We start from the raw sequence: 13,839 nt of genomic DNA on the forward strand, positions 1-13,839 counted from the left end.
TTGCCTCATCGTCGGAGGTCCCTCCATGTCTGACATGTTTCACGGTGCACTGCTAGACGGGTAGATGTTCACACCCCAAAGGCGTCTATGACGTCGTGTGGTCTTTCGAACCACGCATCATACCATACATATAGCCTACCAGACGTAGCACAATGATATTTGCAGTTCAGTGTTTCTCAGCCACTATACTCAATTTGAATATGACCTTCACTTACAACCGCACATCACTGAATTAAAAATAAACCTTAAAAGATTTGTACAAAGGCCTCTACACATTGTTTAGAACGTAATGAACACCTAGGTACATATACTATACATATAAAATACATATACGTATAAAAAACAGTTTTAAACAGTAACATTTCATAATACAGCTTATATTGTGAATCTAAAACTCGGAAGCATGTCGCAAGGTAATGAGGTAGCCGGTCACGTGACGTGGTCGCGTGACGTCATACCCGAGAGTCACAACATCAACACAAGGAAAATACAATACCCGAGGTCTGCTTTTAGTTTAGCAAATAAATCAGACCAGGAGTCAAACCTGGATTTGGATGATATACTAGATACTGATAAACGACAGATAATAATATCACATACATACAACAGTTTCAATCTGGAAGTATTTCTTGCGTCAAGACCGACATGAATATTGATGACGATTCCACCAGTTGACAATATACAGCCGTGGCACCATCCCAACCCTGACTACGTTTTGAATAAACTAGCTACTGCATACCTGTATCCAAGCCATTTGCCTATGATATGTATTAATTGAAATCCGAACAGATACAGAATTTATTTTTCAGCAGTCAAGGTAAAATTTGCAGTTATGATAACGACAGTGTTCGATGGATGTATCCGGGAATACATCCGGGAATGTAAACACTGAAATATTTATACGTTCGAGGTTCATTATTTTGTTAAGGTTTTTAGTAACTTTCAGTTTTATTTCCTAAAATGTGTCTTCCGATTAAATTTATCCGTTAGGGTTTTACTGTGGTGATAATCTTTACCGTTACGGAAGTCGTCAAGTTCGATGTCACTACTGTAATGTGCTGAAGCACCCACAGGCGCCCACCGTGGGTCCGAAAATCGATAAACTAAGTCCCGGTTTACTATCCACCATATTTTGTAAAGAACCAGATAATAAATCATTTAGTCAGTGTTATGTGTTCTGCCATAGAATATAAACATAATTATATTTCAATGTTAAGTAAATTTGTTTACCATTTTTTGATGTTGTAATTTATCAAAGTATTGGATGAAATAATTATATGTTGAAATATACCAGTTGGATGTACTATTTTACAACATAATCTCAAAGCACATGAGTGTTTAAAATATTCACACATTACATATTACCTTCTACTTTACAAGGTTAATGTGAGATCCAGAATTTTATGCCATGGCCTTTTTCAACACCAGCATACGAGAGATGGATTTTATGAACATCTTCAATTACCAGAACTTAGTCCATTACCAAATATTTCTTCTTGTGTATTTTCACTATCTGGACAGAATAAACTAGGGACCAAGCAGGTGTATATAGTGCACCTACTGAATAAATAATGGTTTACTGATGCACCGATGAAAAAAATAAATTGATAAACAGACGTTTTCATGATTATTAAATGGTGACCAATGTAACTATGAATCGGTGATGATTATGAATATTCAAGTCACTCTGTGATCTCTGATTTATTTCGTCCACCATATTCATTACTTAAAGACTGTTCATCACTTTCTTGTTGTTTTTAGAATGCAAGAACCCACTACACAATGAAATGTTATTTTTATAGATAATTTGTTATACAAAATTTGTAAAATGAAGTCGAAATGTAACATAGGGTTATAGCGTTTTGATGTGTGGACACAATATTCAACATATGTGAAAATATATACTGGTAGTATCAAAGTGATCATCACAACAGCATCAACTGAGCCCAGTTTAAGGGCAAACAGGCTATTTGGTAATGAAACATGTCTGAGTTTTAACTCCACCGTCGCGCAGGTCAATTTGAGAATTTGGGAGTCCGTGCTAAAATAACCCGTGACGGGCGGGTCGGTCAGGCGTGTATTTTGAACGCTGATGTTGCATGTACACAACTGATTAAGCACCACCTGAATCCAAGGGCGGGTTTCCTGATTAAATATACATCAGGTCGCCATTTCAGATGTCTGAAGGTCTGAGAAAACTAAAAAGTTGTAAAGTTGGCCATGCGGGAGTGAATGCATACTTCAACGAATGAAGTTGTCACCTGCTGTTTATTTATCAAATTTATTTTCTTCTTTTGAAAGATATGCATATATATCTTTATTCATTTATCGATATTCCATATTCCAGGTGTACCATATCGATCTGTACTTAATGGAATCAGTCCAGTGGCTGACATGAAAATCTGCAAAATTGTTACAAACTAAATTGTCACAATCCTCTCATGGTTTGCTCAAATCCAATCCCAGGATAGGAGAGTATATATTAACCTTTGAAAAGATTCTAACTGTTTGTGTTTACTGTTATCACTGGATGTTTCAGATATAATAGGCAACAAAAACATCGACGTGTACCTTGGCGGGCACGACAAGGACAGCAATGACCGGTGGTTCTGGTTGGATGGCGAACCTGTCCAAGAATTTTCCAAATCGGGCAGTCAAAACTGTCTGAAATTTGATGCCTGGATTCTGGATGATGAAGACTGCAACAAAGCACACCCGTCTATTTGTCAAACATTTGGCTAGAATAACACGGATAGTCCCAATCCTCTTTCCTCTTTTGGGGTATAGACGATTTTATCAAGGCTACCAACCTTTAGGCAACACGATGATTCTTCTTTGGATGCCAAGTCGAATGAGGGTTGATGTAAAACATTTTGGTTGATACCTCTTAGAGGAAAAACATGCATGTCATCACTCATTGAGCCAGTATGCCTCCAACAAACGCCCCAATATATACTTCACAGCAAAAGAAACGCAACTGTTTTTGTCAAGTTTTGAACTAGAAGATGGGTGCACAATGCTTGAAGTGAACTCTTGCATTCATCACAGGATGAAACAGGCAACTGGTGTCTCATGAATAATTACTGGACCAGACAATCCATTGATGAACAACACGCGTATCGATCTACGCAATTGGGATACAATGGTATTCGTCAATCAGGCCCTCGAACATTGATTACCCTATCTTTTTAGCCACGACGATGTACACACTTGAATAAATTTACAAGGCTACAGTGCCTGTGTGTAAATATGGCATTGAAACTCACAAATGATTTATGAAATGATGGTTACAGCGGTATGTACATCGTCATGAATTTATATCTAAATATGCAACTTTGTACGCTTAGTGAATTTACGTTTTCTTCCCTTGTATGCTATTGAATGTTTTGGTTATGTAGTACGGAGCGACACAAACATACCATGATTTCCATGCACAATTCATAAACGTTTGTGATTGCAAGGTTCAAATAAATACTTAAAATGTTTTTTTCAAAAAGTGATATTTAAGGCTTCAAACTGACAACAGAGCAGGTAAAATACATCCGTTAGGCTATGTTGGTTATGAACTGAAGAAAATATGAGCGTTCAGTTCACGACAACGTTTTGTGATATATGCATCAGAGATGTTTGAAGGACATTGTGTTTCTGTTGGGTTGGTTGGTTGTTGTTTTACGTCGCACTGAGCAATATCCCAGCTATAATGCGGCTAACTGGTGTGGATGTTGAGAAAATTTTAATTATTCTCTACTAACTTGGACGGTCTGATTGACCATGTGTGATGTAATTTCCAAATTCACTAAAGTTTGTTTGTTGAATTTTGCTTATTAAAATACTTGCTTGCAATTTTGTAGATGTGCGGTCTGTTCGTATATAGGTATTTTATCAACTTCCTTTTCACATACCAAATTTGATAATGGCAAGGATAACCACTCTTTATGGTTGCATGTTTTATTGACGTCTGCTGTATTTGACCATTGCAAGACACGTGGTAGTCTTAGAACACTACCTCATTAGATGTTCAGCGGAATATCACCCTAGACCTCACTTAAAGGAGATGATAATTTTTTGCAACAGCTCGAAGGTATTATGTGAAATAGGCCGGGTGGAGAAAGATGGAAGGGGTGTGATGGCGTAGATTGTTTTTTTTCCGTGTGGTGTTCAGCTGATTCACGTGAAAATTGATATCATCATAAATATAAATTTGACTCTCTGTTTGAAATAAATGCATATATACTTTACTTTTACGTTTGTATCGCTTACATTTTTACAGAATACGCTTAAAAGCAAAAACAAAGCAATCGTTTTCAGTGACGTTCTAAAGAACATGACTTTTGGTGACACCTGTTGGCACGACCCATGTTACCAAGTGAGTGAGGGAGTGAAGTTGTGAAGTTGTACGCCGCTTTTAGCAATATTCCAACAATATCAGGAACACCCAGTTGAACCTTTGTCGGGATATAAACCCTCGGAAATTTGCCTCATCGTCGGAGGTCCCTCCATGTCTGACATGTTTCACGGTGCACTGCTAGACGGGTAGATGTTCACACCCCAAAGGCGTCTATGACGTCGTGTGGTCTTTCGAACCACGCATCATACCATACATATAGCCTACCAGACGTAGCACAATGATATTTGCAGTTCAGTGTTTCTCAGCCACTATACTCAATTTGAATATGACCTTCACTTACAACCGCACATCACTGAATTAAAAATAAACCTTAAAAGATTTGTACAAAGGCCTCTACACATTGTTTAGAACGTAATGAACACCTAGGTACATATACTATACATATAAAATACATATACGTATAAAAAACAGTTTTAAACAGTAACATTTCATAATACAGCTTATATTGTGAATCTAAAACTCGGAAGCATGTCGCAAGGTAATGAGGTAGCCGGTCACGTGACGTGGTCGCGTGACGTCATACCCGAGAGTCACAACATCAACACAAGGAAAATACAATACCCGAGGTCTGCTTTTAGTTTAGCAAATAAATCAGACCAGGAGTCAAACCTGGATTTGGATGATATACTAGATACTGATAAACGACAGATAATAATATCACATACATACAACAGTTTCAATCTGGAAGTATTTCTTGCGTCAAGACCGACATGAATATTGATGACGATTCCACCAGTTGACAATATACAGCCGTGGCACCATCCCAACCCTGACTACGTTTTGAATAAACTAGCTACTGCATACCTGTATCCAAGCCATTTGCCTATGATATGTATTAATTGAAATCCGAACAGATACAGAATTTATTTTTCAGCAGTCAAGGTAAAATTTGCAGTTATGATAACGACAGTGTTCGATGGATGTATCCGGGAATACATCCGGGAATGTAAACACTGAAATATTTATACGTTCGAGGTTCATTATTTTGTTAAGGTTTTTAGTAACTTTCAGTTTTATTTCCTAAAATGTGTCTTCCGATTAAATTTATCCGTTAGGGTTTTACTGTGGTGATAATCTTTACCGTTACGGAAGTCGTCAAGTTCGATGTCACTACTGTAATGTGCTGAAGCACCCACAGGCGCCCACCGTGGGTCCGAAAATCGATAAACTAAGTCCCGGTTTACTATCCACCATATTTTGTAAAGAACCAGATAATAAATCATTTAGTCAGTGTTATGTGTTCTGCCATAGAATATAAACATAATTATATTTCAATGTTAAGTAAATTTGTTTACCATTTTTTGATGTTGTAATTTATCAAAGTATTGGATGAAATAATTATATGTTGAAATATACCAGTTGGATGTACTATTTTACAACATAATCTCAAAGCACATGAGTGTTTAAAATATTCACACATTACATATTACCTTCTACTTTACAAGGTTAATGTGAGATCCAGAATTTTATGCCATGGCCTTTTTCAACACCAGCATACGAGAGATGGATTTTATGAACATCTTCAATTACCAGAACTTAGTCCATTACCAAATATTTCTTCTTGTGTATTTTCACTATCTGGACAGAATAAACTAGGGACCAAGCAGGTGTATATAGTGCACCTACTGAATAAATAATGGTTTACTGATGCACCGATGAAAAAAATAAATTGATAAACAGACGTTTTCATGATTATTAAATGGTGACCAATGTAACTATGAATCGGTGATGATTATGAATATTCAAGTCACTCTGTGATCTCTGATTTATTTCGTCCACCATATTCATTACTTAAAGACTGTTCATCACTTTCTTGTTGTTTTTAGAATGCAAGAACCCACTACACAATGAAATGTTATTTTTATAGATAATTTGTTATACAAAATTTGTAAAATGAAGTCGAAATGTAACATAGGGTTATAGCGTTTTGATGTGTGGACACAATATTCAACATATGTGAAAATATATACTGGTAGTATCAAAGTGATCATCACAACAGCATCAACTGAGCCCAGTTTAAGGGCAAACAGGCTATTTGGTAATGAAACAGGAACTGACTTTCATCTGTAGTGAGTAGCACCATTTTTTAAGACAATATAGGAAATGACGTCACATCAACAAGACAGGTAACATAATTGAAGACGCACAATCTAGCACTGAGTGCAGCCAGACACCACCAAGTCCAGAACAAATTATTTTGATGCTTAGAACTGCTGCACCACATCTCAGTGAAAGTGAGCTCTCCATGATCTTTGCCCAAATTAAAAATGCAAGTGTATCTTACGAACACCATAGAAGGTCGCACCCTGAAATGATAAAACTTTGTCTATCACTTTGGACTAGAACCCAATCATATGAGCAGCTTATATCAAGAGGCTGCCTCCTCTTGCCGAGTGCAGTCGCTCTGTCGAGATACAAAAACTGTTAAACAAGATGCGGGTGTCAGCGATGATGCCTTTAAATGGATGTATCCTGAGGCTAAAAACAGAGATCTGCCAAAACATGGGTATTACGGTGGGATTGTGCTTGATGAAATCAAATCGTTAGGAGGCATGGAGAGGTCCAATTAATTGGTGTAAATGCAAATGGAGTTGCGTGGGAAGCTTCAAAGTCAAATAAACGTGATAATGAAGTTCCTCTGGCAAACCACGTACTTCCTTTTTTTTCCAGTGGTCTAAATGGGTTTCGCTTTCTAAATGGGCACCGCAACTGTATAAATCCTTTTGGGATAACATTGAAAAGTTGGAGCAGTGTGGCGTTCATGTCCTATATTGCTCCACTGATGGAGCTGCGACAAATCGAGCCTTCATTAAAATGCATTTTGAAATGTCACCAGCTCTTCATATAACAGCCAACGCTGGCAGAGGTGAAGACGTTTATTTCTCGGAAGACTTTCAGTTATGAATTCACATGGATTCCACCAACAAAACCCATCCTTGAACAATTGGACAATATATATATATAGCCATGTATTACAATACACTCGGTCACCACATTCACACAATGCACTGAGAAAAATAAATTGTATATTTAAGAAAATAAACAAACAAACCTTACACCTCTGTACCCGTCCTTACCCATCTGGTCTCAGTTGACATCACTTCCTGTCAACCCATATTCCAACAACCTCATAGCTGACCCATAACACCTGCTGAAAAAATCAGGAACAATCTGCTGAAAAGTGGGACCGGGAACTATCATACAAGGCACCTAATGATTGATGGCAAACCCATTTATTTGAAAATGTTGAGGAGGCTTGGGCAGTCGTGGGTGGGATAAACAGCATGGGCTGTCTCCTCATAACAAATTAACAAATGGTCACATTAGCCCCAATTCAGCAGAAAAGTTGCGAAATCATCTTGCTGAAGACGTTTTGGACTCTGATGTGCTCAACTTGATGGGGCAATACCAGAAGGGTTTGGGAGAATCTGGCTCAGTTCTGCAGAGTGCAGTATCACTGCTTGAAAGAACAAGGAAGCTCGCTGATATAATTCATGACAGACGCGCCACCATAAGCTTGTCAGATTGCCATGTATCTGAACAGCGGAACATTCTCTCGTGGTGTGTTGATTGGGAGAAGAGTGAAACACTAAACCACCTTATGTCATGGGAGGCAAAAGAAGATGTTGGCTTCCTATTAAGTGGCTTTGTGAAATTAGTAGATGTTGTCACCAAGAATCTGAAGGTCAGTGACACCATTATATGTGAACAGCGATATAGTGTAAAACCATTTTTCCCAACAACGTGGGATGTACCATGGAGCGGCAAGCCCCAACTACTACCGGCACCCAAGAGCTACCAACAGCATAATAAGAATGTTATATCTCTCAAGTCGAATGCATAAAGAAAACTAGAAACATTGGCGCACAACCTTTCACACATCTCTGTAATCATAGCTTATAATGATCTAATGTAGAAAATGTGTACTTTAGCCATGGCAGATGTTTTTGAGTTTCAGTAGTCAGTGCCATTACAATATTACGGAATGCTTACTTTCTCTGAAAACCCTTTGAGCATTATTACCCCACTGAAACTTAGATAACCTAAGAACACATCGGGCATAACCATGATGCCCTTTCTCCAGAAACTTGTTCCCATTCTTTACATTCTTTAATGCCACCAAACGATCTGTGATGCCAATTGTCACAAAAAGTACACATGAGTTCATCTTCGTTATCACCAAATACCCCATCACACCTCCTACGTTGTTCATCGTCATCATCCTTGGAAGATTCTGTTCTTCTTTGTTTTTCTTTTTCTTTTACTCTTCCCACCCCTGTTGCTGACAACTTCCTCTCTTGTGTCTTCCCTTCAAAGGTGTCATTTTCGAAGGTGGACACATGAACTATGCCATCAGACGACTGTACCTTGTCTGCCAGCTTCGTTATCATGAGACCTTTCTTCATGTGCTTCTGAAGGGATGGCTCATGAGCAGATCCTATGATCATGGACTCTAGTTTTGTAAAACTGTTCAACTCGGACTTACTGCCATGCATGATACTGCCTTTGAGTAGATGATGGGAACATTCTTTCCTGTGCGTTTTCCTGCTGCGATATATCATCTGAAACATTTGTAAGTCCAAATAGGTTCTGTTTCCTTGAAATGTCTATGAAGTTGCCTGGCTATTTGGATGTGGTGAGAATGTCACTCTGCTGCACTATCACAGACTGTAGCAAATCAGCTTCTGTTTAGGCTACTGTATCCATCACACAGCTTTTAGATGAGAGTTCATTTCTCACTCGATTCATGTAGTGAAGCTTTATTTTAGCAACAGTGAAACCTCCCACATATCTCACCTTGCTATATCCTGACTGAGGTATCTCAAAAGGAGCTGATGCAGACTGTTCAGACTCTACTTTCTCCAGCTGCACTAATTATACAACCTTCTTCCGAATTGTAGAAGCAATGGAGGCACACAAGAGCTTGTTAGGTGGTGCAGGAGAGAACAGGGTTTTACATGCAGTTGTAAACCCATCATATGACACATCGAGATGGTTCATGTTGAAGACGCTGGTCATCTTATGCACTGCAGAGGGGTCGTCTTCACATAGCATATTGCGTAGCAGATGAAACTGTTCGTTGAAGAAGCTTCTCAATCTGTGTGGGGTGGTCATCACAGCCTTATTGAAGTTTGTATGTTCCTGTGAGAATGCTTTAGAATGCCTTAAGGATTCAAGAATGGAACATGTGTCCTTCGCTGAGAAATGGCCCCCAGCAGTGTCTTCGTCCGCTGCAGCTGGTGTGTCCTGGAAAACAATATAAACACACTTCAGTGTGTTATCAGAACTAAACTGGCAATGAAAGCTACACATACATACAAATTATGGCCACTTACCAAATCCTCAACAAAATATTTCAGTTCATAATTCTATTTCATACAGTAAGTAAAGAATGTCTGCTCTTCCTTTTGATAGAAAATCCATCAGCACAGAGCAAGAATATCCATATAAGAGATGTTGAAACATTTATTCTTTCAATATCTTCAACAACATATATGCACCTGTGAATTGCTAATGTCATTGTCAAAACATATGTTGTGATTCTGCATGCTAAAATTTATAGTAGTTCTCAGATGAAATATAGATTATAAATAGAAACAATTTATTAAAAATAGTGGATAATGTAGGTTCAGGTTGTACTTACATACTAACAACGAGTCAAATCTTCTTGTATAGGTTCTCCCTCTTCCTTATAAAACACTTCAACTTCTGCAGGATGCTTCTTGATACATCCCTTTGAGAATCCAACAGCATGAACAGTTTCTGAGGAGACCACCCTCCCGAGCGCAACACCACAGCATCCTGGGCTAAAAATGTTGCGACAATTAGTCACTAGATTGGGCAGTCTCGTTCCATGTGTTTGGTGAATAGTTATGGCACATGCCAGGGTAATGGGGAATTGAATTATCTCTGCAACGGTTGTCTTAATTGTGCCACCATACACACCAAATATAAATGTCTCTTTCGGAAGCTTCAAGGTGTCATTTAGAAACTTGAATGTGGGTCCCTCTGCCTCAAAAGTTTGCACCTTGCCAATGAACCCATTGACAAAACCACCCCTACCTAAACAGCAGTACAGGGGCATTTACTTTCAGGCATAAGGTTTTCTTAGCTGTGATCCTTTTTAAGTTTGTTGTAATTTGCAGCGTGGTAACGTTGGATGTCTCCTGGTAGTTCATAAAATTTGTTGGTAATGTGTCAGTCCACCTCAATGTTTGTTAAAAAAGGAATGTAGAACTTCCACGATCAAACATCAGTGGTCGAGATAAAGATTGGATAAGGTCATGTGTCTCTTGAGATGCACATCCTCTCTCAAATTCATTTACTGATTCGAGGAGCTGGACTTTAGACTGCCTCAAAACGCCACCTTGAAAGGATCACCTTGCGCTTGAATATCTCTTTAAAGACATCACACAGAAAGCAATGTTTTCCATCGTCCTTTATCTCTTTATTTAGAACCGGAGAAAGATGCCACCAGTCCCTAACTGTCACAACTTGAATACCCCCAAACACCAGTGGTTTCTCCTTAACAATTCGAAGAACAAATTCCAACTCTAAAGGAAAGAAAGGATATCAATATATGATCTCAACAACACATTAAAAGCCCATACACAATTCTCAGAAAAAGAAAATGAAACATCACTCAATTCATTTAATTTCCTTGATAGGCATTCCAGACGTGATGATAAATAATAAAGACATTTGTAAAGATATACGCTTTCTTTATTCCATACAGACATTACAACATAGATTCTAATGTCATTGTCAAACGTGTGGGCACTGACCATTCTCTTCTCGTCAGTAATGTGCGTGTCCGTGTCATTGATTCTCCTTGCCGTCTGGGAATATCGAAGGGTTGCAAACAGTTCAACAAGTTCGTCATTGTTGTATCTACCATCTAAAAGACGAGCCCACGAATGAAACGTATGGCCTCCTTTGAGTCACGAAGCGATACCAGTGCTGATGATCACGGAAACACGCACTACCCTGCGTCTCAACTCGTTGTTGCCTTGATAAGTACACTTTTCCAACACTTGGGTGAAAAAACTGGAGTGTGTTTTGTACATAAAAGTGTTAGCCAATCAGATTACCGGAGGTCGTAAAGCCGTCGCTGACGACCTAATTTTGTATACTTCCGGCACAGCAACTCGGTCTTTGGCGATTTATGAAAAAACAACAAGCATCCCCTCAAAAGGCCTGTGTATATGCCTCCCACACATATCGGAAATGTGGACAGAGGTTTTTGATACTCGTGAGACTTTAAAAAAACGATGTATTTAATGACTGATTATGGAATTTCCGTTTCCTGTCAGAATGACCTAAGTCGAAACCTGGTCGTATCAGAACAACTTGAATCACTAACTTGAAGCAAAACAACGTAAGTCATTATGCATAAAATCATTTCAAGAAATAGCGCGATATGTATGAGAAAGATACAAAACAAGATGAATGCACCCATTGCACATGTCCGTTGTGAACATTTCAGAGGGATACAGTGTTTTATAACGATGTATTTTTTTCTGAGGCTCAATTCAAACTTACAGGAGACTAGTAATGCTTGTCCACGTGTTTACAGACTGCAATACTGTCATAATGAGTGAAAAATATCTCCATATTAGAATTATTACCAAATTTATTCAAACATGAAATATTCTGAACATGAAATTGTAAAAAAACAATTTATCCTTATGGAATATAATATGTATGTTACAGTAAAAGTTTCAAATCAGGAAATGTGTAAATGTCTTCATTCAATCAATAAATATAAACATTTCCTAAATATTCCAGGAAATTTTCACATTTCTGCTCTGTTAGAGAACCTGTAGCTGAAATAGTAGAACATGTTGATGTGAATTTTCTGAGGGTAGATAAACGTGATGCAAACTGGAACACGCTGGAACTAAGCGTCAGTCTTCAAATTGAATGTCAAATTCATGCAAACTAGAACTCTCTGGATCTAAGCGTCAGTCTCCGAATTGAATGACAAATTGATGCAAACTGGAACTGAGCGTCAGTCACCAAACGGAATAATGTCAAACTCATGCAAACTGGAACACACTGGAACTGAGCGTCACAGATTCAGTGTGTTCTGACTGCTCCTCAGTTCCAATGTTGAACCAGTGCCACTCTCTGAATCATCACTAAAAGCATGTGCATTGCTACAATTACAGTTGTGAAGTTCTCCATGTTGAATAGAAGAGATGAAAGCGGCGATGCCTACTTAATTCATACAGTCACTGTCTACTGTCAACAGATGCACATGGTCTCTGTGGATATGGAAGAAAGTAAATCCATTTCTTTCTTAAAAGTATGTTAAATATAATCCATAATGCTATGCCCAAATTTCTCCAACAAAATTTGCTTCAAATAAGGCCATCTTAGGCGATTAGGGCACTATCTTCTTTCCATTCTCAGCCAAGTTGAGTGGTCAAATATTGGAGTAAATTTCTAAAGATGGAACGACATCGATATCCTTATCATTGTTATAATTTATTAAAAACTCTTGATGAAAATGGCAAGACCAGTTGTAACTGGGTTTCAAATGTTAGAACTTTGCTGTTTACTTGTGGGTATTCTTTTGTCTGGATTGAGCAAGACTTGGGTGATGAAGAGCTATATCTATCCTCATAACAACAAAGATATGTATTATCAAAACTGGCACAATAGTATTTCATCTTCATCCTTTTATGTCATTATAATTCGATAAAATCAGCTATAGAGCAAGAAAAATATTTAACATTATTAGAAACCAAGAGCCATCTGTAAATTTAGACTTTCCCTGCACAATTTCGATGTTAATTTTTCCAGAAGGCACAAACAAGAAGATATTGAGCTAATTAAATGTGCAAACTGTAAATTGGGTTTTATTGAAGATGTATTTAATGTACTATTATCTGAGAGAGAGATATCTTCCACAAATTATACATGTCCATGAAAACATTATGTAAATGGAAAATTTACTAACATCCGAAAATCCTCTTGTTATACATTCAGTTGCAACTTTGTTAAAACATATATTTTTTGCTAGATAATTATTTTATATTTGTGTTCACGTGACATTATAAACTCAGTATATATCAACTGTAAATTGGGCCATAGACCCGTATATTACCGAATAAAACTGTCTGTCTGTCTGTCTGTCTGTCTGTCTGCTACACTCGGCCAAGCATGTTGGTCCTCTTTCGGATATACAGACATGAAAGCAAATCTTTCCTGGTTGATATCATCTACCGAATTGTTTCAGCTGAGACAGGTTTGGAGTTATGAATGTACAAGTTACCCTCTTAACAATTTCTAAAAGATGACCCTCAGTTAAATCTCTTAGTCCATGAGTGATGAGATCTGTCAAACTCGCACATGTTATTAAAGCACCCAAGACATCTAAGATACCGTAAGTAATCTACCCTAAAAATGTCAGATTTGTAAGCTTG

Source organism: Haliotis asinina, chromosome 1 (assembly GCF_037392515.1).
Source record: "Haliotis asinina isolate JCU_RB_2024 chromosome 1, JCU_Hal_asi_v2, whole genome shotgun sequence".
Classification (NCBI taxonomy): domain Eukaryota; kingdom Metazoa; phylum Mollusca; class Gastropoda; order Lepetellida; family Haliotidae; genus Haliotis; species Haliotis asinina.